Source organism: Rhinolophus sinicus, linkage group LG10 (genome assembly GCF_036562045.2).
Source record: "Rhinolophus sinicus isolate RSC01 linkage group LG10, ASM3656204v1, whole genome shotgun sequence".
Lineage (NCBI taxonomy): Eukaryota > Metazoa > Chordata > Mammalia > Chiroptera > Rhinolophidae > Rhinolophus > Rhinolophus sinicus.
In genome coordinates this window covers 96834149-96855462 of record NC_133759.1, presented here as the reverse complement: position 1 = coordinate 96855462, position 21314 = coordinate 96834149, and the positions used below count along the sequence as shown (strand labels likewise).

Genomic DNA, 21314 nt, shown 5'->3' with positions numbered 1-21314 from the left:
GGGATAGGGTTTCTTTCCCTCCTGGCAGATATGAAAGTCCTTTGCTCTTACATGCTTTGGGTTCATTTCAACAGGTGCAACATCAGGCCACCCTCACCTACACCCTTTGTTACCAACAAAGAATTGTACTGTTGGCCCAGAACAGCGCATGTGTGTCTCTGTGAAGAGTTAATAGTCCAGGTGAGCTGTTGGAAGATTGCTAGGTTCTACCATCAGTGAATTACACTGGACAGCAAAATGAGTATTAGTAAATTTGGCAAGGCTTAAAAATTCCAGAATGTTTCCATTCACTCAGATGTCCTAGTTTCAAGGTACTTAGATTTGGATCCTAATGACTTCTTTTACTCTAATGTACTCATCTGCCTTCTTTCATATCAATGATACATATCAATAAGCAGAATTATCTACTTGGCATATAGAGATCCTTCAAGAGGTGCCAGTGACATTGAACATGTATACAGACAATGGCACCTAATTTTAATAGGATTTTAATTGGCATCCAGTTTGGTTTTGTCTGTCCGCTTTGATAGATTGGATGGTCCTCTCAACCAGTTCAGAACCACTACCTTCTCTTCTCTCTTGTGATGGGTTGGATTGTATTCTTCTAGAATTCATATGTAAAATTCTAACCCCCAATATTTCCGAATGTGACTTCATTTGGAAATAGAGTCATGCAGATGTAGTTAGTTAAGATGAGGTCATACTGAAGTAGGTAGGCTCCTAATCCAAGGTGACCAGCGTCCTTATAAAAAAGAGAAATGTGTGCATGGAAACATACACAGAGGGAGAGTACAAGGTGAACATGAAGGAAGAGGTCAAGATGATGAGTGTACAGGCCAAGGTGCATCAAGGATTGTGAGCAAAACACCAGAATCTAGGAGGGAGGCATGGACCAGATTCCCTCTCACAGCCCCCAGAAAGAGCCAACCCTACCAACACCTTGACCTAGGACCTCTAGCCTCCAGCACTGTGAGACCATAAAATGCTGTTGTTTAACCCACCCAGGGCGTGGCACTTTGTTACAGCAGCCCTAGCAAACTAATACATCTCCCTTCACCAGTCCTGCTGCAAGAGGGGAGAGTTGGAAAATTGGCGTACCACTCTACTGTCTAAAAATTGCTGTATCTTGTTTAAATAACAATCCTCATCACTATCATTCAGTAAACTTCAAGTGCAAATGTACACTTGACCCAGGAGAGTCCTGGCATTTTCAAGGAAAACAAGTGACCCTCCTATTAATGAAGTTGCCATTGATTTGGGTGTAGTTATTTAGCTGATCAGTTAAGGGAAAAGTTTACGTAATTTCAGGAACAAGAAAAAGCTTTATTTGTCATTTTTAATATGCTGAAATTTTCGGATAAAGCCTCAAGGGAAAACTGGCACTAATTACTTAAATGACATTTAGTTAACCAATTGTTGAAATATTTAAACACTACTGATCTAATGTAGGAAAGTAGCCATATCTACTATAATTTATAATCTTAATGTAAAGAGCATGGGGTTTTTTCTGTTAGTATTTTTTAAAACTCTTCAGTATATGGTCTCTTGTTTTAGTTTTTGTGTGTATTTGTTTTAATACTTTGGGAAGCTTATACTTGACTTGTGTTCTAGTAATTATTTTAACTATATCATTAGTAATAACTAGTAATCCTCTAAATAGTATCGATCAACCGTCTATTACAATCAATGATAAAATTAGTGTATTTTCTTTTTTCTCCTTTATTCTACCACCCAATTTCAGTTTATGGTATAATCTTTGCTAGTGTTTACTTCTGCTTAATTCATCATTCTTACCTAAAAAATGTGGGAAAATCACTGTATTTATACCACCTGTTCTCATTTATCCCTTTTCTCCTCCCACCTTTAGTCAAGGTTAATAAAATGTATATTCTGCTCTGAAACCATTATCCCTGCATGACATTTAGTCTCAGTCCCATAGTTCAATAGGTTCAGTCTTCAACACCAGTCTTTTCGCTGTAATTTTTATGGATAGGCTGAAGTTTCCCTCCAATGGATTTTTCAGTAAAGATGATTGAGGAGTAATATTCCCTAAGTTCTTGCATGTTCAAAAATGCAATTGGTAGTTTGGCTGGTAATAAAGTTCTTAAACTATATTTTATTTTTTTCTTACTTTTTAAGCCATATTTTCTATCCCTGAAGATTTTGTAGGCAATGCTGCCTATCTTTCAGCATTTGTTGAAGCTTTTCCCCCACCATAACCCAAACTTGAACTGTTTTCCTTTGGCTGCCCAAAGGATTCCCCCTTTGTCTTCAACATCCAGTAAATTTACTAGGGTATGTCATGTTGGCCTTTCTGTATCACTTTTTGGAATATACAGCCTTTCAAGCTATATATTCAAGTCTTTCTCTATGTCTAAAAAAATAATTTCTTTAATTATGATTCTTAATATTTGCCTTAGTTGTCTATTCCCATTTTCTTTGTCAGGGGCTCCAATTATACACATCTTGGATAGCTCCGTCTATCTTTGAAAAAAGTAATTTTTTACTGATCTTACTGATCTTTTTCAACTGGCTTTTCCCAGTCCTGTATTCTGTAGTTTACTGCATTTATAGCAGTTTTTGTTCTCCATTGTGCTACTTTCCATTTCAAATTCATTTTTGTGTTAGCTTCAGTTTTCTTCCATTTCTTTCCTTCGATCAATCAACTATTATTTTTTTCTTCTGCATTTTTACAATACTTCTCTAGGCTTTTAGACTTCTGACATGGTCTCTGGATTTTGGGTGATGATTGCTTCATGAGATAGTTGTGTTGTGTTATGTTCACATGAAAACTTGGTCTCAATTTTATCCTGTCCATGGAAATAGTTTTTTATTGAGTATTCATTATTTTTCACTTCTTTTTTCTGTTCCATCCATCCTTTTGCTTTTCATAGTATCTGTCTATAAAAGTGACAATTTCTATGATGTTTCCTTTGTGATTATTCATCTTTGAATAAGATGGTTTGTTGCTAAGCCAGTTATATGCAGGAGGTTTTTATGAAGGAGGTACTAAGGGAAAATTTTAATGAAGGGTTTTGTAAGTTTTTTCAGACTTTTCTTTCCCCAACTGAAAGAAGTAGGCAATTATAATACTATCTTCAGGCCCACATGTACTGTTACCTTGAAATTATGTTTTGTATGATTTTTATGTTTAGTCCTACTTCCTTGACTTCCCTTAATCAAACAGAGAATAAGGGGGTAAGATAATAAATGATAGTAGCCTAGGAGATGAATTATATTGTCCAATTTTTATATTGATGGGGAAAATTGAGAGCTGTTAGATATGGTACCTGAGTTACAGTTGTGTTGGGTAGAGTACAGTAATAATAACAGCCATTGAAGATTTATTATATCATATATGTAAATACATATGAGATATGGAGATAGCTATAGAGAGGGAATTTATAATAATCATGTAAGGTAGGCATTATTTTTCTTATGTTTCAGAAGAAGAAACTAATGTCAAGACATTAAGTAGCTCCCCAGTGTCAAACAACCAGTAAAATGAGCAGAAGTGATATTAGAACCAAGTCTGTGAGAATCAATTTCAGTGCATATGCAAAACCTCACTGATTCCCCAGTGGTTAATACAGAATTAACCTTTATAGGAATTACTTAGCTTCCCTGTTTAATTAACGCAATTGAGTAACGTGGTTTGCATGTGTGCTCTTATGCTTCTGGCTTCATGTACTATTGAGTGCCCCAAATCGTGATCCTCTGACTCTGTATAGGGATAGTGGTATGAATTCCAGGATTCTCCTCACCAAATACCCCTGGGAATTCAAAGACATGCCTACTGTGTCATCACAATGAGTCCTAGTCCTCAACCAATCTGTATGTCTTAGGGAAGGTCACTTACCTCCCCAAATCTTAGGGTAGTATCATGTAGTTGATTTGTCAAGAGGAGGAAGACTTTTCTCTATAAATATATGATCACTTACCCTCTGACTTCCAGATCAGAGAGATACAGTTATACCTTTTTTTACAAGTAAGAAAAAAATCAAGACAGTGTGTTTTCACATTGGAATATGAGCTTGTTTCTGATTATATGCTCATATGCCATAGAAATGAGAGTCCCATTGGAAAATATGCAGGTTTAGGGGGTTATGATTTTGGCTTAGGAAAAGCATAATATTTCCAATTGCCATTTCAGCAAGTGAAATGCTGAGTGCAGGTGGGGAAATTCACTGAAGTCTCATTGTGAACCCTGTGATGGCGTTTACTTGTAAATTGAATTAAGAGAGAAAGAATAAATGGGATCCAATGGACTGTAGGTTTTCCCTGAGATAACAGCCAACTGTTCAACATGTTCAAGGAAGCCAGAAGAATTTGGGCAAAAAGGCACTGACTGTGCAAAGATAGCCACCACTCCACCTTCCCTGTGGTGGCGATCTAGCAGGTTCTGTGATAATGACAGGCTGTTGTTTTTGTACAGGAGCTTCAGAGGTCAGGTCAAACATGTCTGTGCAAACCATGCTTAATAGTGCCTCTAGCCATGTCATACTGTGGTGCTCAGGATTTGGTTGGCTTTCACAGCTCTTAGACCAATCACCCCTTAGCTCTGTTAAATGGCATGTATACAGTGAAGACATAGCCAGGAAGTTTATCTCAGAGCCTCTACTACTGAGGTGTATGCAATGTTACCATGTCACTTGAATGAATGATGTCAGCAGTAGTACAATGCATTGGAGATTAAATAATAGCATTTGGGGATTTAAAATGATCTCACTAAAGGTACACATCAAGTATAAAATGCACTACAGTTTCAGAAACATTACTATGTGAAAAAGTGAGAATATATAGTAATATGATCTTTGGTCTTATGAAACTAATTCTTCCCACAGAATTTCCCAGAAAATAAAAATAAAAAATAAAAAAAGCTGTCAAGGATAGTGGAATAGTAATCACTACTGAGGTTCATGGGAAATCAAACATGGGCCTGTCATCCTATAGTCACTGGCCCAATTCAGAGTTAGCTGCGATGCAAATTGTGAGGAGGGCCACTGATGGACATACGGTTACAGAACTTCTATCTCATGTTACTGATGTGATTGCAAAGATGGTATTTGTACCCTGCATAGGCACCAAAAGTTAAGGCAGACCCTGGAAATCAGAAACAAAACTATCATGTTAACATGATACGCAGGTAACAAAGTGAAGGAGAGAACAAATGGGAGAGGCAGTGAGGTCACAGCAAGAAATGGGGGCTGCTGACTATTGAGAAGAAGTAGAATGGAGAAGGATTCTGGAGATACAGTCAGCAGGGTTTGGAAGGCTTTCCCAAGGCATTTGGGTGCAGAAGTGTCTCTAGCAAACAGGAAGGGCCTGGGCCCTTCTTCCTGTTGAGGCACAATCTGGGATATCTTCACATCTGATATCTTTGCCTGCGCCATGACATTCAGGAAAGGCATCAGGAAAGCATCTTACTGGGTGAATCAAGTATTTGAGTTTATTAAAAATGTCATATGGTCAACATGGGTGGATCTTGAGAGTATAATGCTAAGCAAAATAAGTCAGACAGAAAAAGCAGAGAACCATATGATTTCACTGATATGTGTTATAGAAACCAAAAACAGCAAAAGAAGAAGACAAATGAGAAACAAAAACTCATAGACACAGACAATAGTTTAATGGTTACCAGAGAGTAAGGGGGATCAAATATATGGTGATGGAAGGAGAACTGACTCTGGGTGGTGAACACAGAATGGGATTTATAGATGATGTAATACAGAATTGTACACCTGAAATCTATGTAATTTTACTAACAATTGTCACCCCAATAAATTTAAATAAATAATAAAAAAATAAAAATAAAAACGTCACATGGTAGTACCCAGAGCCTGCAGCTTTCGGATCAAGTCCCAGATGACACTTTATTTACCACTGTTTATGGTCCTGGACTGAATGGCACCTCAGCTCCAGCCTCTGGGCAAACCATGATGTCAAAGATAACACGTAAGCATGGGTACCAAAGTTCTCAGGAAATCCATCCTTCATTACCTTTCCTTCCATATCTTTCATAACTGAGGAATATTAAAAGGTAATAAAAGTAAAGCATAGGCTTATTTGGGCTCTTGTTGACAGCGAATGAATAAGAGTTTGGGATTTATGAGCCTTAGACACATTTGTACAAAAGGAGTTGAGGAGTCTTAGAAAATTTTAAGAGGGGTTCTCATTCCAATCCATATACCTGTCGTAACTCTATGTGGGTCTACTGCCAATTTATGTAAAACAATCCAGTTTGATTTAAAAGGGCTGGAGGAGAGAAGGAAGTTCCTACCACTCATCAATCCATTCACAAGTACTTATTGACTCCTTACTGTAAGCTTAGGAAGGTGATATAAAGATTATACAAGAAGTAATGTATAATTCTGCAGAAAAGTTACCTAAATTTTAGTTGAAGAGAATATTAATGCAACAGCTTGTGTGGCAAGCAGTTCATAATTAGGAATTAAAATTATTTTTTATAATTATAAAGAATCTGAAAGAAAGTGGATCAATGAAAATAAAGAAATTTGGGGAAGCTTCTTGAAGAAAATGTAAAGAATAGGTTATCTCTAGCAATAAAAATCGGCATTCAGTTCCACAGACATGCGCATGTTGCCCATGCTAGGAACTGCAATAGGTGTTATTTCTGTTCTTTCTTTATTTCATTACTCACACATCAATTAATGGGTTATGACTGTCATAGCAATGGTTAATCTTAGTAGAGCTCAAAGAGTATCACATACTCTACGTGCACTATCTACGGATTTGGTGATGGTGTGGTTCCCCCATGTTATAAATGGGGTCATTAAGGCTTAAAGAGGTAAAGTAACATGCCTAGGCTCACACAGCTGGTGAGAAGTCAGGATTTCAACCCAGAACTGTTTAACTTAAAAGCCCCAGCTCCTAACCAAGACACTGCTTCTTCGGTTTCATCTGAAATTACACAGGTGACAATTTCTTAATTAAGAATGTGGGCTGCATTTAAGTCTTCGGTTTTCCTCAAAAGTGACATAGAAAAGTCATTTTGCCAGACTTCACAGTATCTCCAGCTATATGATTGAATTCTCAGTATCCTAATAACCAGAGTTCATGTGAACTGAAATTGAAAAGGAAATCAGAGTGATTCATGTTAGGACAGTGAGAACTATGTGCTGTGAAATCCCAGAGAGCAATGGAAGGCCGTTTGGGGAATTGTGGCATTCAAAAACTCAAACACTGAAAACCAAAAATATGAACTAGCTTACGGAAGTTTATCTTTTAATTGAGACTTCATGACATAAATGATGCTGAAGTCTGTGGTGATAAAAGGTGATGACAGTGGCCTTGGCACAAAGCAAGGTAACAATTACATATGGACTCTCTATATGTGGAAAGGAAGGGAATGAGCCTTCATTAAATGCCAAATACTGTTCTAAGGATATAAAATATTTTGTATGTCAAGAGTGTGTATGAAAGCAATTATCCTGATGTAAACTATAGGGCATCAATCTTTTCCTCCATCTCCAGAAATGAGATTTTTCTTCATCTTTGTCATTACAGATACCAACGCAAGTTACTTAGAAGAAGGAAAACAACACCATTTCCAGAGTTAGTGTTCCTGTGTTCGGTAAGTTTCTGTTCTTAGTTATTTCCTCCCGTGAGGTTGCATTTTAAAATAATTATAATATATAATTGTTGTTTGTGACTATTTGGAATCCCTGACCTCCTTCGGATTAGAAAACCGCCTTTTCTTGTGAGTAATATATTCTATGAGGTTAAAAGAGATGACCTTGCCACAGAGTGTGTACATTAGCTGGTGAATCGGAGTGTCCATCCACAAGTTCCATCCCTGTGGCAACAGTGATTGATCAGAAATGAGCACTCAATCCAAAGTGAACCAATCAGAAGCTTTCCTGGAATTTTGGCAAAGTAAAAAAGTGTCAGGAAAGACTTTCTACTGAGGCTTTCAGGCTGAGTGGGTATGTGTCTCTGGAGTTTGCAAAGGCTACCTGACCCAGCATATGGAGAAAGCGCGTCTGACACATGCAAGGAATGTGTTGATGACATTGTTGGAGCACTTGGGTCTCTGGAGGTTCCAGTTCTGTGAGCCAATGAATTGCCCTTTTTGCTTAAGTTGTTCGAGTTGGGCAGAAAACAGTTGGGTAGAAATACAGTGATTATAGTAAGTTCATTGAGACAGTGTGCAGTGGCAGCATTACACAGGATTAGGAGTCATAAAATCGTCTTGATAGTGCCATCGACTTGTGACCTCAAGCAAACTACTTAATCTTCCTTAGTCTGTCTCCTTTATCAGTGATATGCTAATATAGGATCCTATAAAATCCAAGGCCCTATTTCATCTTCTGTTTTTATTCCAAGTTCCATTACTTTAACTTTATTAATTCGTAGTTATCTCTCACTGAGGAGTCATTGAATTTCCCGACACACTGCTTATTAGCACACCTCGCTAGGGCAAGACTTATCTCCAGGTGAAGATGACATCTCTCTGTTCTCAGGTCTCACTCCACCTCTATCCCACAGGGCCTGCCCAGCAATGCATGTTTGACTCTGAGAAAATCCATCCTTTCCACTTGGAAAATCAACTTGACTACTTGCATTCAATGAACAGAAAATCATGAACAAAAGCCACCATGCGATGTCTTTTTCTTAATGTCTTTATTTTTTTCCTTTATGTTCCTATAGTACTGGTTTCGATCAACAATGATTTCTGAACAAATACACAATGGAAACTTCAAGTTCTTTTGAAAAGGGGATTCATACCTATTACACTCACACAAACACATATGTGCCTATAGACTCTCAGACGAGAAATTTCACTTTAAACTAGCAGTGAAATCATAATTTTGCTGTGTGTTCTGTACTATTTGGCATTTACCTCCTGAACTAAATCAAAGGTATTATACTCGTCCATGGAGATCAGCATGTCTTTTGGATTTAATTGTGTACAGATTATTAAAAGTGCACAATTGCAGAAAAACCTCAGATTCACCCCACTGAGATTCTCCTATGTGACAAGCAGCTCCGGAAGCAACCCAATTCTGTGTGTCTTGTAAAATAAACAGTAAGCCTCACAGTAAAGCCAAGAAGAGTGCTTGAAATTGACAGTATGTTACTATTATTTCTTGGCTACAGACATAACAACACCAGCACTATAGTTAGACAAGTGAGTTCTCCTAGTTGGCTCCTGTTATAACTACCAGTTATTAATTGACTTTACCTCCAGTGTACCCAGATATTAACAGATGGGTTTAGTTAACTGTGAATAGCCACCATTTGTAAGTTCTGTAGATACGTGTATATCCAGTGTTATATATAATTCATAAAATCCTGGAGTACGCAGAGATATTTGTGTGACTGGTATAAAGTTGGAGGTTTTTTCCCCAAACTGCTGCCTCCCAGAGCAATTAGTTTTCTGGGAACCTCTAGTTAATTTGCTGTGTAAGCAGAGAGAAAGAACTTGGGAGTCTAATAGCTGTCAGGGAGTTTGACATTTTCTGAAAGTCCTTCCCTAAATTTGATCAATGACACACTTAAATATGCTTACAAAAATGTATGGTTTCCCTTTTGCCAATTATACATAAGGACAGACCTTTTGATCCTGTTTAGCATAAATCACCAACGTTGAATCTATAGTGTGTGATGACCCAGTGAAAGGAGCCCTGGGCTAAGATGTCCCTTACTTTCCCTTCTTTGTGCTTGTGCTATTAAGACGGCCTTCTAACAGATTGCTCTGGCTCCAGTATTGCCCCTTGAGAGTTCATTCTAACTAACATTAAATGTTATTTTCCAAACTGACAGCAGCCCCCAAGTCATCATCCCCATTAGAAGCCCCCCATAAGCTGCTTGCTGCCTCTAGGATTAATACTGATAATAGTAATAACATTAATAATTATGAGAGTCACCACTTACTGGATTTATTCTATGCAAGACACTATGTGATGTACTGTACGTATATTTTCTCATTTATTTTCATAGTAACGCTCCAAAATTTTATGGTGTGGACACTGAGGCTGAAAGAGGTGAGGTAATTTATCCACCATCATGTAGCTAGCATGTGACAGAACCAGGATCCAAACCCACCTCTGTCTGACGGAAGTTGATACCCTTATTAACCGTGATACTATTCTGACTCTTCTTCCTCTTAAACGCAGGTTCCTTGGCTAGTCTTTCATAAAATGTCAACCCTTCGTTTGTGTTCATAGATCTCTTAATACTCTAACACACACCCTCTGCTCTAGCTCAGTTTGTTTTTTTTTAATTTAATTTTATTTTTTTTAATTGTCCTTAAAAGTCATATTCCATCTTTTAATTCTTCAGTTTTTCTCATTTCTCCCTACTTTCCTACTTTTGCTCTTCCTTTTCACCTATATTATGTATTATACCCTTTCTTTGCGTCCTCACTCAGTCATTCAATGAACCGGTTGTTATTATTAAGCACCTGCTGATTGGTTATCATCCTCATCTTCCATAAACTCACTAACTAGTGAGGGCATCAGCTACGGGGCCGGGGGCCCTATTCCATAATAGAAATAGCTAAAAAAGAGGCCCCCTGTTCCAGTGTCGAGTGCTCAAAAAGGTATTGGGAAAGAATCAAAGTCCTAATCTCTTTATTAAAGCTCATCTCATATCTTCAGTGGTGAATAATCTTATTTCTTTCAGGCAAATTATAAAATCCTTGAGCATAAAACAAAGCCCTTTGTTTTTGGTATTACTCTCACTCATAGCTTAGATATAGGTGGATAGTAACATCTGGCATGTTTTCACCTAATAACCACATATGTGTGAGATATGTTTTATGTTCTACACACTTTTTCCAAAGGATTTCTTTGTGGCATGTGTGTATTCAATAATATGACTTTCTATATCTGTAAGTATATTTCCAAATGTACAGGAGATTATTGTGCTAAAGTATAAAGAACGCTGGAATAGGGACCAGGAATTTAAGACTAAGACGAAGAGCTGCTAACAGATGTGTGCCACTTGATAATATCCTCTCTGAGGATAGAAGTGATGATTTCTGCTGTATTGTCTTTATAGAATTATTATGCTAAACCAATTAGCAAGTGACCTGAAAGGCTTTATAAATATATCCTTTACCAGTGATTCTCAAAGTGTGGTTCAAGGAACCCTGGGGTGGAGGGGCTCCCCTTATCGGAGTTCAACTAGAGAAACAAACCCAGTAGGAGATACATATTAAGACATTTATTGCAAAGACCTGGCTTTCATGATTATAGGGCTGGTGAGGCAAGTGTGACACTCTGCTTCCATGGCCTGTCCACTGATTGAATCAGGCCCATCCAGATTATCTAGCATAATCGCTCCTATTTGAAACCCATTGATTATGGACTCTGATCACACCTACAAAATTCCTTCACAGCAACACCTAGATTAGTGCACAATTGAATAACTGGGGACTGGAGCCTAGCCAAGTTGGCACATAAAAACTAACCATCACAATCCCCAAACTCTTTCCCAGGATCTACAAATCCTCCTTTTTCCAACTATGCATGAAACTGGATTTTTCTTCATAAATTTCAAACAAAACAATGGTACAACAGAGAGAGTAAATTTGAGAAACCAGCTGTCTTCTACTAATCCAAATACTGAAGAGCTTTAGAAAAATTCTCACTGATTTTTTCTTTTGAAAACTACAGTTATTTTTCATAAAAATATGTTACATATTAACATGTAATGAATATATTCTTTTTATTAAAGAAATGAATAATTATTTTAAAATATTCTAGTTCTAAGTCTCTAATACAGTACATATAGGTGGATATAACACACATAAACATAAACCCGTTAGGATCCTAAATAATTGTCAAAAGTGTAAAGAAACCCTGATTCCAAAAGGATTAAGAACCAGTATTCTATACAAGTGTAATGATTATTTAACCTGACTTTTATCAATATAAGAAACACCTCAGTAGCGATCTGTATTAGGCCTAAATCATTGCAAACGTCTTCTGTTGCACAGCATAAAGTATAAACTTGGCCTTACTTTATGAATATCAAAGCTATCTAATCTGTTCCTCCTCATGCTCTCTCTGATTTAAACAAATTATTATTCAAAGTATCGTAAGTTCCTTTTGTAACCTCCTAATGACTTGACCCGGCGCTATAAAATACCTATTTGAATTTTGTCTATAAGTACTTTCAACATCAGTATTCAGTATTTTATTCTGAAACTTATTTTCTGCAGATCTCAGTGAGTTATCCCTGCCAAGTTTCCTTACATGATGGTCAAAATATTTCTGCCAGGGATATTTTTATTCATGTTTTATATATCAAAAGTTAGTAAGCTAAAAAAAGGTGGGTAGGAAGGGAATTGTGGTGACTTTATATACCAGTTCGTAGTCGTTGAATTATTCTTCCCTATTTAGTCACCTTTTGGTTAACCAGAAAAATTGGAGGAAAGAAAGTGACGGAAAAGTCAAAACTATGATGAAAACAAAAATGGCCGAAAGATGGTACAGCATTGATTTGATGAAAATTAATCTAGGCAAGCCTACATATCATATTACAAAACACATTATCATTATACAGTGTCACCCTAAAGAGTATAGTCAAAGGAGTATAAGTATAACCTAAGACCCAAGTTGCAAACTGAGATTGCTACAGGGACCAGGCAGGTAATGTAACCTGCTGAAACAGTCCGGATGGGGAGTGGAGAGACTAGTGCTCTATCCAAAGCGAGTGGCCATTATTCAGCAGAAGCCAACTCTTGACTTGTAGGAATGTGTACCTGTGGTTATCGGTTCTTTGGCTTGTTCCACAAAAAAAGGATTATTATCAGAAGTATCCCAATGTTTAATGCTGCCAACTAATCTAAAATTTAAGTCTGGGCAGGCCACGCCAAATATTTCTGCAGATTGTCACCACTGTGCAACATCTGGTTTAGGAACACTACATATCACATAGGTTACTTGATGACAAAGGTTTTCATCCACTAAGGTATTCTCTGGTTGCTATTTTTCAACTGAGCCTGTCCCTGCCCCTTCAATACCATTTAGTAGAAAGGTTCCTCATCATTATTTTGTTTTCAAAAATTACTTCAGAAATCAAATTAATTAGTGGAGGCCCAGACTAAGACTTCACACTCCCTCAAATTGCCCATCTTCAAAAGTTTGCTCAACTTTTATGTGAGGAAAGAGCCACGCTGAGGTTGGGGAAGGGTAGACAAAACTTCCCAAACTCACCTTGTTTACTCCATGAATTAGTCCTACAATTATCCTAACTCATCACGTTGGTAGTTCAGGAAACATCTAAGGCAAGGTTTCTCAAGCTTAGCACTATTGACATTTGGGGTCAGATAATTCTTAGTGGTGAGAGGATGTCCTATGCAATGTAGGATGTTTAGCAGCATCCCGAGGCTCTACCCACTAGATACCAGTAGCACCCCCAACCCAGTCTGACAATCAAAGATGTCTCCAGATATTGCCGAAAGCACCAGTGTGTGTGTGTGTGTGTGTGTGTGTGTGTGTGTGTTGGGGGTGGGGTGGGGGGGAACTCATCCTTTGTTGCGAACCATTGATCTAGGAGTACTCATGCATACCCCCTGGGGGGTCTCTCACCTCTTCTGGAGCTGCTTACACTGTTTTCTTCCTAAGACAAGTGTGGTAAATGAAATGTATCCCAGCATCTTTCCAGAGATGTTTGGTGCCCTGGGCAACTGTACATCCCTTGCCTCAGTGAAGGAGCTAGTTTTATGGCTAGTCTCTCGTGTTTTTATTTGTTCAATACTTCTTCCAACTCTTGCTCATCAATCTTATGCCAGTATTTGCATCTGGTTAACCAGCTAAAGGGCTTCAAGTTACTGTCCACTGCAAGTACATAAGACATTATTTTGCCTGTTTAGTGAAGATTCATCTAGACCCTGCCTTTCTCATGACTAAATTTAAGACAAATAAGCATTGACTTATCCAAATCACCATAAGAATATTTTCCCCCACAACCTCTTCTGTTATATTTCAGCTCATTTGAAGAATTTTATGACCCTGTATTTTTTCTTTTTATGGGAACAATTATGTCAATCTGTTAAGGTTATAGGAGAATTAAACGAGTCAGATTATGTGGAGTGCTTAACAGTGCTTGGCATCAAGTAAGTTCAATAATAGTTATAACAATTACCAGCAGGAATATTTACACAGCTTATCATAAATAATTGGTCTGAAGCTTATAAAGTTCATCCTGGTAGTATGGTACTGGTGGTGGGAGATGGGGGCAAAAGCTTTGCCAACAAGTTCTTCTTTAATTGGCAAGTTTGGGCAGCAAGAATATTAAAGGCTAAACCTGACAAACTGTCTGAAAGTCATGTACGAAAAGCATGATGCAGTCATGAAATAGAAATGCATATAAAATGCTCAGTTCACTTAAGTATAAGAAAGTTGACTACTGGAAAGGGGAAATATGTAAACTTCTGTGACGTATGATCTTCTAACATGATTTATTAGGGAATTCCAGCAGTCAGACAAAAGAAACATGACCTCTCTAACAAAAACTGAACATAGTATTTCTTATCTATTATTTGCTATCAGGGTTTGAATTAGCCAGACAGTGGCATTAAATCCAACTTCATGATACACATAACTTGCCATGTGCCTGTTAGTATTTAAAATGTCTGAGCAGCTTGGAAAATGGACCTATGTTTTGAGGACTCCATATCCATTGATCAGCATGGCAGCCCAAGAGATATTCTAGACCCTCTTGTCCCTAAATTGGGTGTGCCTCTCTCTTTGTTGCGGAAGCAGTGAGGGAAAAAGCACGGGCCTTAGCAGTGAAGAAATGTGGTTTGTGGTCCCATCTCTGCCACCAACTTCCTGTGTGGACTTATGTCGCCCTTAACTTTTTTGAGCTTCCGTGTCCTCACCCATGGCACAAGGAAGCTGTGCAAAATGACCTCTACCTTCGGGCACTACCATTCTCTGGTTAACCAAATCTGTGAGTCTAGGTCGTGTGTGTGCCAAGAAAGCATGGGACTCTGAGAAAAGGGAGGAAATGGAGCAAGCACTTGCACAGCACTCTTCTCTTTAGCAAATGGAGAAACGTGAAATGCCGAGTCCCTTTTTAAAAAATCCTAGACAGGCTGAAGTGTTAGGCAAACTTCATGTTCTTAAAAATTCCGAGCTCCTATCTTGCAGTTACAGATTTAAGGTGTGGGTGTTTTATCTTTTCTAAAATATGTTCTATGTCTATGTTTCTTCTTAGCAATCTAACAGGATTCAACAGTACTCATAAGGTCACAATTACCCAAGCAACCAACCAAGATCCTATGGAAAGATTTTCATGCATTTGGATATTATATTCAGTTCTTTTTACCTCATTTTATTCCCAAGCTTGGGAATAGCCCCCTTTTGTTACCCTCAAAAGAGGCTTGTTCCTTGTTCTATCTTCTCTTTTATTTACGGAACCACCAATAATTATCCATTAATAGGACAACTGGCTCATGACATTTTCCTCAATTAACGGAGTTAATTGATTATACATGAAAATTATAAGATTATACATGAAATAAGCCCATAAATCATTCGGATTTTCTGTAAGTTTGAAGCATTCCCATAATCTGTACGTATAACACATTGGTCCCACGTTCCTTATTTTGTATAATCAAAGAGTAATCAGTGAGGACTATGACCACGGCAAAATGAGACTTCTAAATCATGGCGGGCTAATTCATCACCAGCATGCCTACCAAAGTCACTGCGGAGAGTCTGTTCTTTCTTTCTTAAGTGCCCTTGCAATCCAACAACTGAATTGTATTCCAGGCCCCCAAGGAGACCTACAAGGTTATAATTGTCTCACACTTAATTGCATGGCTCGCCAAAGGCAAATGGACAAAGTCATTTTTGTACCATGTGTAGAGAAGAAAATCACTTATGAATTTTGATATCGCCAGCTCATTGAGTCACAGAAAGTAGAAATTTCTGCAAGAACCCTGTCTAACAGTGATCATGCTGTGCACACACACAGCCAAGCCGAGAACACTGCCTTCACTGTGTGGGACTGGGGCTCACACTCACAGTCATGCTATTCTTCTCTTTCTCTCGTAGCCCAAATGAGGCAGCTTATTTTTCCCTTTTCCTTTCCTGGTCACAGTTATTTCTTTCCAAGCCATCTTTTTCTCTGAGTTTCCAAGGAGTGTTAGCTTAAGGCCTTGCCTTGACACCATCAGATATAATCAGAGAAATGAAAAATGCCATGGGAAAGAGAAATGATATCTTAGCCAAGCTGTACAAGAGAAATAGTGCCACTTCCAAGCCCTGTTTCCCGTAGCTTCTAATGGAGCCCGCTCAGGAGGGACGTCAGCTTTGCTGGGGTAAGTAAAAGCCACCTAGCCCCGCCATATAATGGGGACGGGATCATCTCCAATGGTCACTGTTTTAATCAGGCCCAGGATATAACTACTTTCTTTATACCACATTTGAAATTTCATTTGGCTTGCTGGGCGTGAGATCCACATTCCTTTTGCAGCAGAATGTTGTTGTTGTCTTCTTTCATTTGATTTCATTAGGATAAGCTGATGACAAATGCTACTTCCCTATGCAATAGAGCTTACAGCCCAAATGTATCTGAATACGTTTTATGACAAATAATATATCCCACATTCATCCAGTGTAGCCTGAGGGAGCAGGTAGAATTAGTAACTTGCTCTCAAAGCAGAAAGAAACTCAAGCTTTGACGAAGAGAGTGAGATCACGATACGGTTTCCCAATTTCGCCTCTAAACTGAAGCTGGCACATTGTAGTAGTTGCCAACTATAGGTGGGATGTTTGGTTTTCCTTTGAGTTCAATGGAGAAAACTGATGTTTAAATAAAAATATGTTTATTTCCTGAGTATCAACTACTCGCTCCAGAAAAAGCCCTGTTCATGCAGATAGGTCCCTGTTGAGCACCTTTATTACCATCCTACTGTGGCACGTTGTTAAAGCTGGGGCAAAACACCTCTAACCACAAGGTGAAAAGTTATTTTTTTTTTTTTATTCCCTTAGCAGCTAGTTGTTTAGCCTGCAAGAGTTCATGTACCTGGTGGAACTCATTTGCCCTTGGAATTTGCTGTATAATTTTGGTTCAGGTAACCAGAGGGGAATTGGAAATTCTGGGGAGGGACTTGACCTCCCATAGTCGGTCTGGCACCCTGCTCCTTTCTTGTTCTGCAGTCCTTTCTCTGTTTCCAGATCTTGCAAGCGTACAGTCAAGAGTGCTAGGAGTGTTGTTCCATTAACAGATGCACTGTTCCATGAGGCCATTAATCAGGCAAATCACAGATGTTGTTTTCTTCTGAGATATTACTATAATTACTCCTAATAACACCTACTGAATTTGTCATTTCATTGCCATTGATGACTTTTTAAAAATATATCAGATCATTTATTTCTTAAATTCTATCTATATGGATTTAAGTTGTATGTGTGCCTTGGAGGGTTCAGAATCTGTGTTCCAGTTGTCCCCATGTATTCCCCGAAGAATGTAGCAGGGTAGCCTCACATATGGATAGAGGAGAAGGCTCTTGAAAGACTCAAGGTTGAAACCCACATGCTGAGTTTGCAATCAAACGATATTCTCCTTATGCTAAAAGATGGGAGTTACTGTTTTGAGGCATATGGTGCTAATAAATCCATTTGAAGGAATCTGCTGTTCTCAAAGGCAGAGCTTGGAAGGGAGCTTCGTGTAGCTGCCTGATGCACAGAGGGTGAAACTGGGACCCAGAGAAATGAAGTATGAGTTCCTGAGAAAACAACGACCAGAATCCAAGGCTCATGGCTATCAATCCAGGGTTGGTTCTTCTATTACACTCATTCGCCAAATGGCCCATGCCATATCAACAGGGAATCAAAATCCCCTTGACTCAAGAGTAAACTAAAACAGGTTGGATTTCTGAGACTAGTTCTGTCCACTTTCCCACTCTCCTAAAACTGAAAATTTGGCCAGACCTTCTTAAATCCTTGTTTAAACCCAGGGAGCTCTGTCTTCATTGCTGATTAAATATCACTAAGTTCTTCTTTTTCAGTGACGTTGTTTTGAAATTTTCTTAACAGTTAAAGCATCTGGAGCCCTTTTTCCTCATCTTTTAGTTCTCTGTGAAATACGTGTTTATTAAGAGATTGAGTAAGGGGGTAGTAACAATAGCAGCAGTGTGGCTTCATAGAGAGAAAAAAAGACATTGGGATTGAACTTGAATTTGAATCCCTGTTTTACGTCTTAGTAATTGTGTAATATTAGACAAGTTACTTAGCTTCTCAGATCCTCACATTGAGAACATGTGTGTAATCACCTAGTACAATGCAATGACTGCCTTACAGAAGCCTTAATAATTATTTGCTATTACTATTAATTGGATGGAACCAGATGGGAGAGAATGTTAACTGGCATGGCATTTTTTGAATGTTCTATAATGTCTTGATGTCTAGAGGGAAAAAAGAGAGTCTCATTTTCTGCTTTTGCTATGACTGCTCACTGGTGGCTGCTGCCAAGGCAGGGAACCTTCCAGGTGGTTAGTAACCTGCAAACAAACCGTGATATTTTGGGAGGAAGTACTTATATCTCTCTAGCCGAGGTTGTTGCATCAACCTTTGTGTGGTGTCGTATTCATTTGAACTCACCCGGTTCAACCAGAAACAATGCAAAAGCATACATTGAGTGTTTCTTTGCCTCATTTGCCTGGTTACATAAAAATCCAAGGTCCCTGCAATCACTAGCAAGCCTGATGGTGAAGTTTTCATACACATGACACCATATGTTCTCTACCTTCTCCTCCCCCAGCACCACCCAGAGCAGCAGCTCTCGAAATGTGGTTCCTGGGCCAGTCACATCAGCATTACTCAGGAACTTGTCAGAACTGCAAATTCTAGGGCCCCACTCCCAACACGCTGAGGCAGGAACTCAGAAAGACCCAAAAATATGTGTTTCACAAACCTCCAGATGGTTCTGATGCTTACCGGAGTTAGAGAACCATGAGCTGGAGAGTCCGCCTAGATGTTTTATGTACTGCAGTGTTACCCCTCAGGGTAAGTGGCAGGACAGTGCTCAAAATGATCTGAGCATAGGATAAGGCCACGTAGGTGACCCTGATGTGGCATCAAATAGCTGAATCACACAGTGAAAGTTTTCCCTCCCTTCTTTTAATCCTTAAGTTTCAGTTTGATGTTAGTGGGGCTTTAAGACCTCTCTAACTATTGCTAATCTTTTTCCAAAAAAAAGAGAGCAGGATGCAAATTCAGTGTCTTTAGGGAACAGCAAAGTCTAGCTAGACTTGAGTGATATTTTGATTTCTTTGCATTTACTTTTTACAAATATCTTCGATTTATGGCACATGATTTTCTTTTAGACTTAAGTAGTAATAAAAAGTTTCCTTTATAAATGTTTACATAGTCAATTTAAAGAAAAGTTTAAGAAAATGGTAATAGGTATGTGGCTACGGCAAAAACCAGTGATGCGGGGTGAGTGCTCTCAGAGAAACGTGACACACGAGAGAGAGTCTAGTGACTCCAGTGTTTTCATTCCGTCTGTGCCATTCATTAGCCTTACTCCTTTTCTTAGCCTCAATTTCCTTATTTCTCAAATAAGAGTGATGATACCAACATCATAGAAATAGTATGAGAACTTACGTATGAAAAATGCGTGCTGCAATCCTCAGTATGGTAGGTACTTGCTATGTTCTTATTTCTGAAGCTTTACTTGGAAGCCAGATTGCCGTGCAGCCTTCTGAGTGCCATTTTTGTCTGAGTTTCAGAATCCTCAGTTGTAAGACAGCAATAAAGAAAACTAAATGATCTCAAAGGGTGCTTCTAGCTCTTCTTAACTAACACGTGTTTATACACATATATTGTGTGTATAATATACATATACCACATATATAATAAATTATGTACTCTCCATCTTTATTTAACCGTGATGTAGGTATAAGAAGCTGTATTTCCTAGACATAAACCTTGAGTGTTTGATAATAATGTTGAAAGTGGATGAGCTCTGTTGGAAAATAAAAAGTCAAGTCATGAGGAATGTGCGAGCTGATGTACATTTCAGAACTCAAAGGTAATTTCATTGTATTTTATTATCATCAGTCAAACTTAAAGCAATGCTGAGACTAGAAAATAGACTGTCATGGAGGTTTCTGAGGACAATGGTTTCCATGAGTTGGTGTAAATATATTCAGAGAGACTTGTTTCTACTTAATAACCTGCCTTTTTCCTTCTGAATTGCTGATGTGTTCTCTTACAGCATTTGAAAAGCAGCTTGTCCTTTGCTGTCAAGTGAACTTGATAGAATAATAGAAGATTCAGAAAAATTCAATCAGATCTTGTTGCTTCTCAAGGGAATTTCTTGACTACTTATTCTATTTAAGGAGAAAAAGAGAAGACGTTTTTTCTTCGGTCTTGTACAAAACATTGACCAAGTTTAAACAGCTCAGGTTCTAGTTAGTGGGTGCCATGTTGAGTTTTCCCTTCTCAGCATTCGAGGGCAGTCCTGCTGGACTTTGGGGGCCCTTTTGTAGATGAAAGCGATACCTAAGGGGTTACCACAAGATTGCACTATTCTGAAATCAGAGGTGGTAACCATCGACTTCTTTATTGCTCCTAGCATTTTTGTCAATCAGGAGACTTAAAATCAAGATAAAAAAATGGTGAACTCAGTGTCTCTTAATCGGATATAAAATAGCTTGCACTGTCCTTTACATAACCATTAAAGCATCCCAGAAACTCAATACTCTCAAATATTGGTGATTCTGATGAAACACCCTAGTGATGGTATTCGACTCAATACAGCTGTCACTTAATTGAAAATTACTGTGTAAGGTGCAGGGCGTGTGCCTGAAGTCAGATGGACAAGGGCTCGAATTACTATCTGTCTCTTGAGGCTCCAGTCTCCTTATCTATAAACTGAGGATAAGATGTTTCTACTTCACAAGATTGTTCTGAGAATTAATCGAGGGATAACGTTGGAAATAACCAGGACAGCTCATAGCCACTGGGTATCCGCTGCCTAAAATGTGCCATTGCAATGGCTAGGCGCCTCAGTAAATCTCTGAGGTAGGTACTATTAGCTCCAGGTTATGAATGTGGGAACACCCGAGAGGGAACTTAATTAACTTGCCAAACATTATGTGGTCTGGCTCCAGATGCCTCTTCTTTTAAAGCTTAAAAGCACTTCTCAGCATTTCATATGACTTGAACCATATGAAATTACAGATAGTTGGCCATTTTCACCTACGTAAATAGCAATTTCATGTGGTTCTACCTAACAAGTACTGAATATGGGTTAATAGTAGCTATGATTGCTACTGCTAATAATAGTAGCAATAACAATGTTTATCTTTGAATCTCCTCAAT

At 38.4% G+C, this 21314-nt stretch overlaps 1 protein-coding gene across 4 annotated transcripts in view; it reads left to right on the top strand.

The window, feature by feature from the left end:
- Window positions 1–21314, top strand: part of ATP10B (ATPase phospholipid transporting 10B (putative)) — a 316187-nt gene that overhangs the window by 95163 nt on the left and 199710 nt on the right. For 3 of the 4 annotated variants that reach the window (XM_074313866.1, XM_074313867.1, XM_019740727.2), the window contains exon 2: window positions 7528–7594. The gene's annotated coding sequence lies outside the window, so the exon portion shown is untranslated. Of the gene's footprint in view, window positions 1–7527; window positions 7595–16024; window positions 16304–21314 lie in introns of those variants that run through there. The other variant, XM_019740736.2, reaches the window with a different exon arrangement.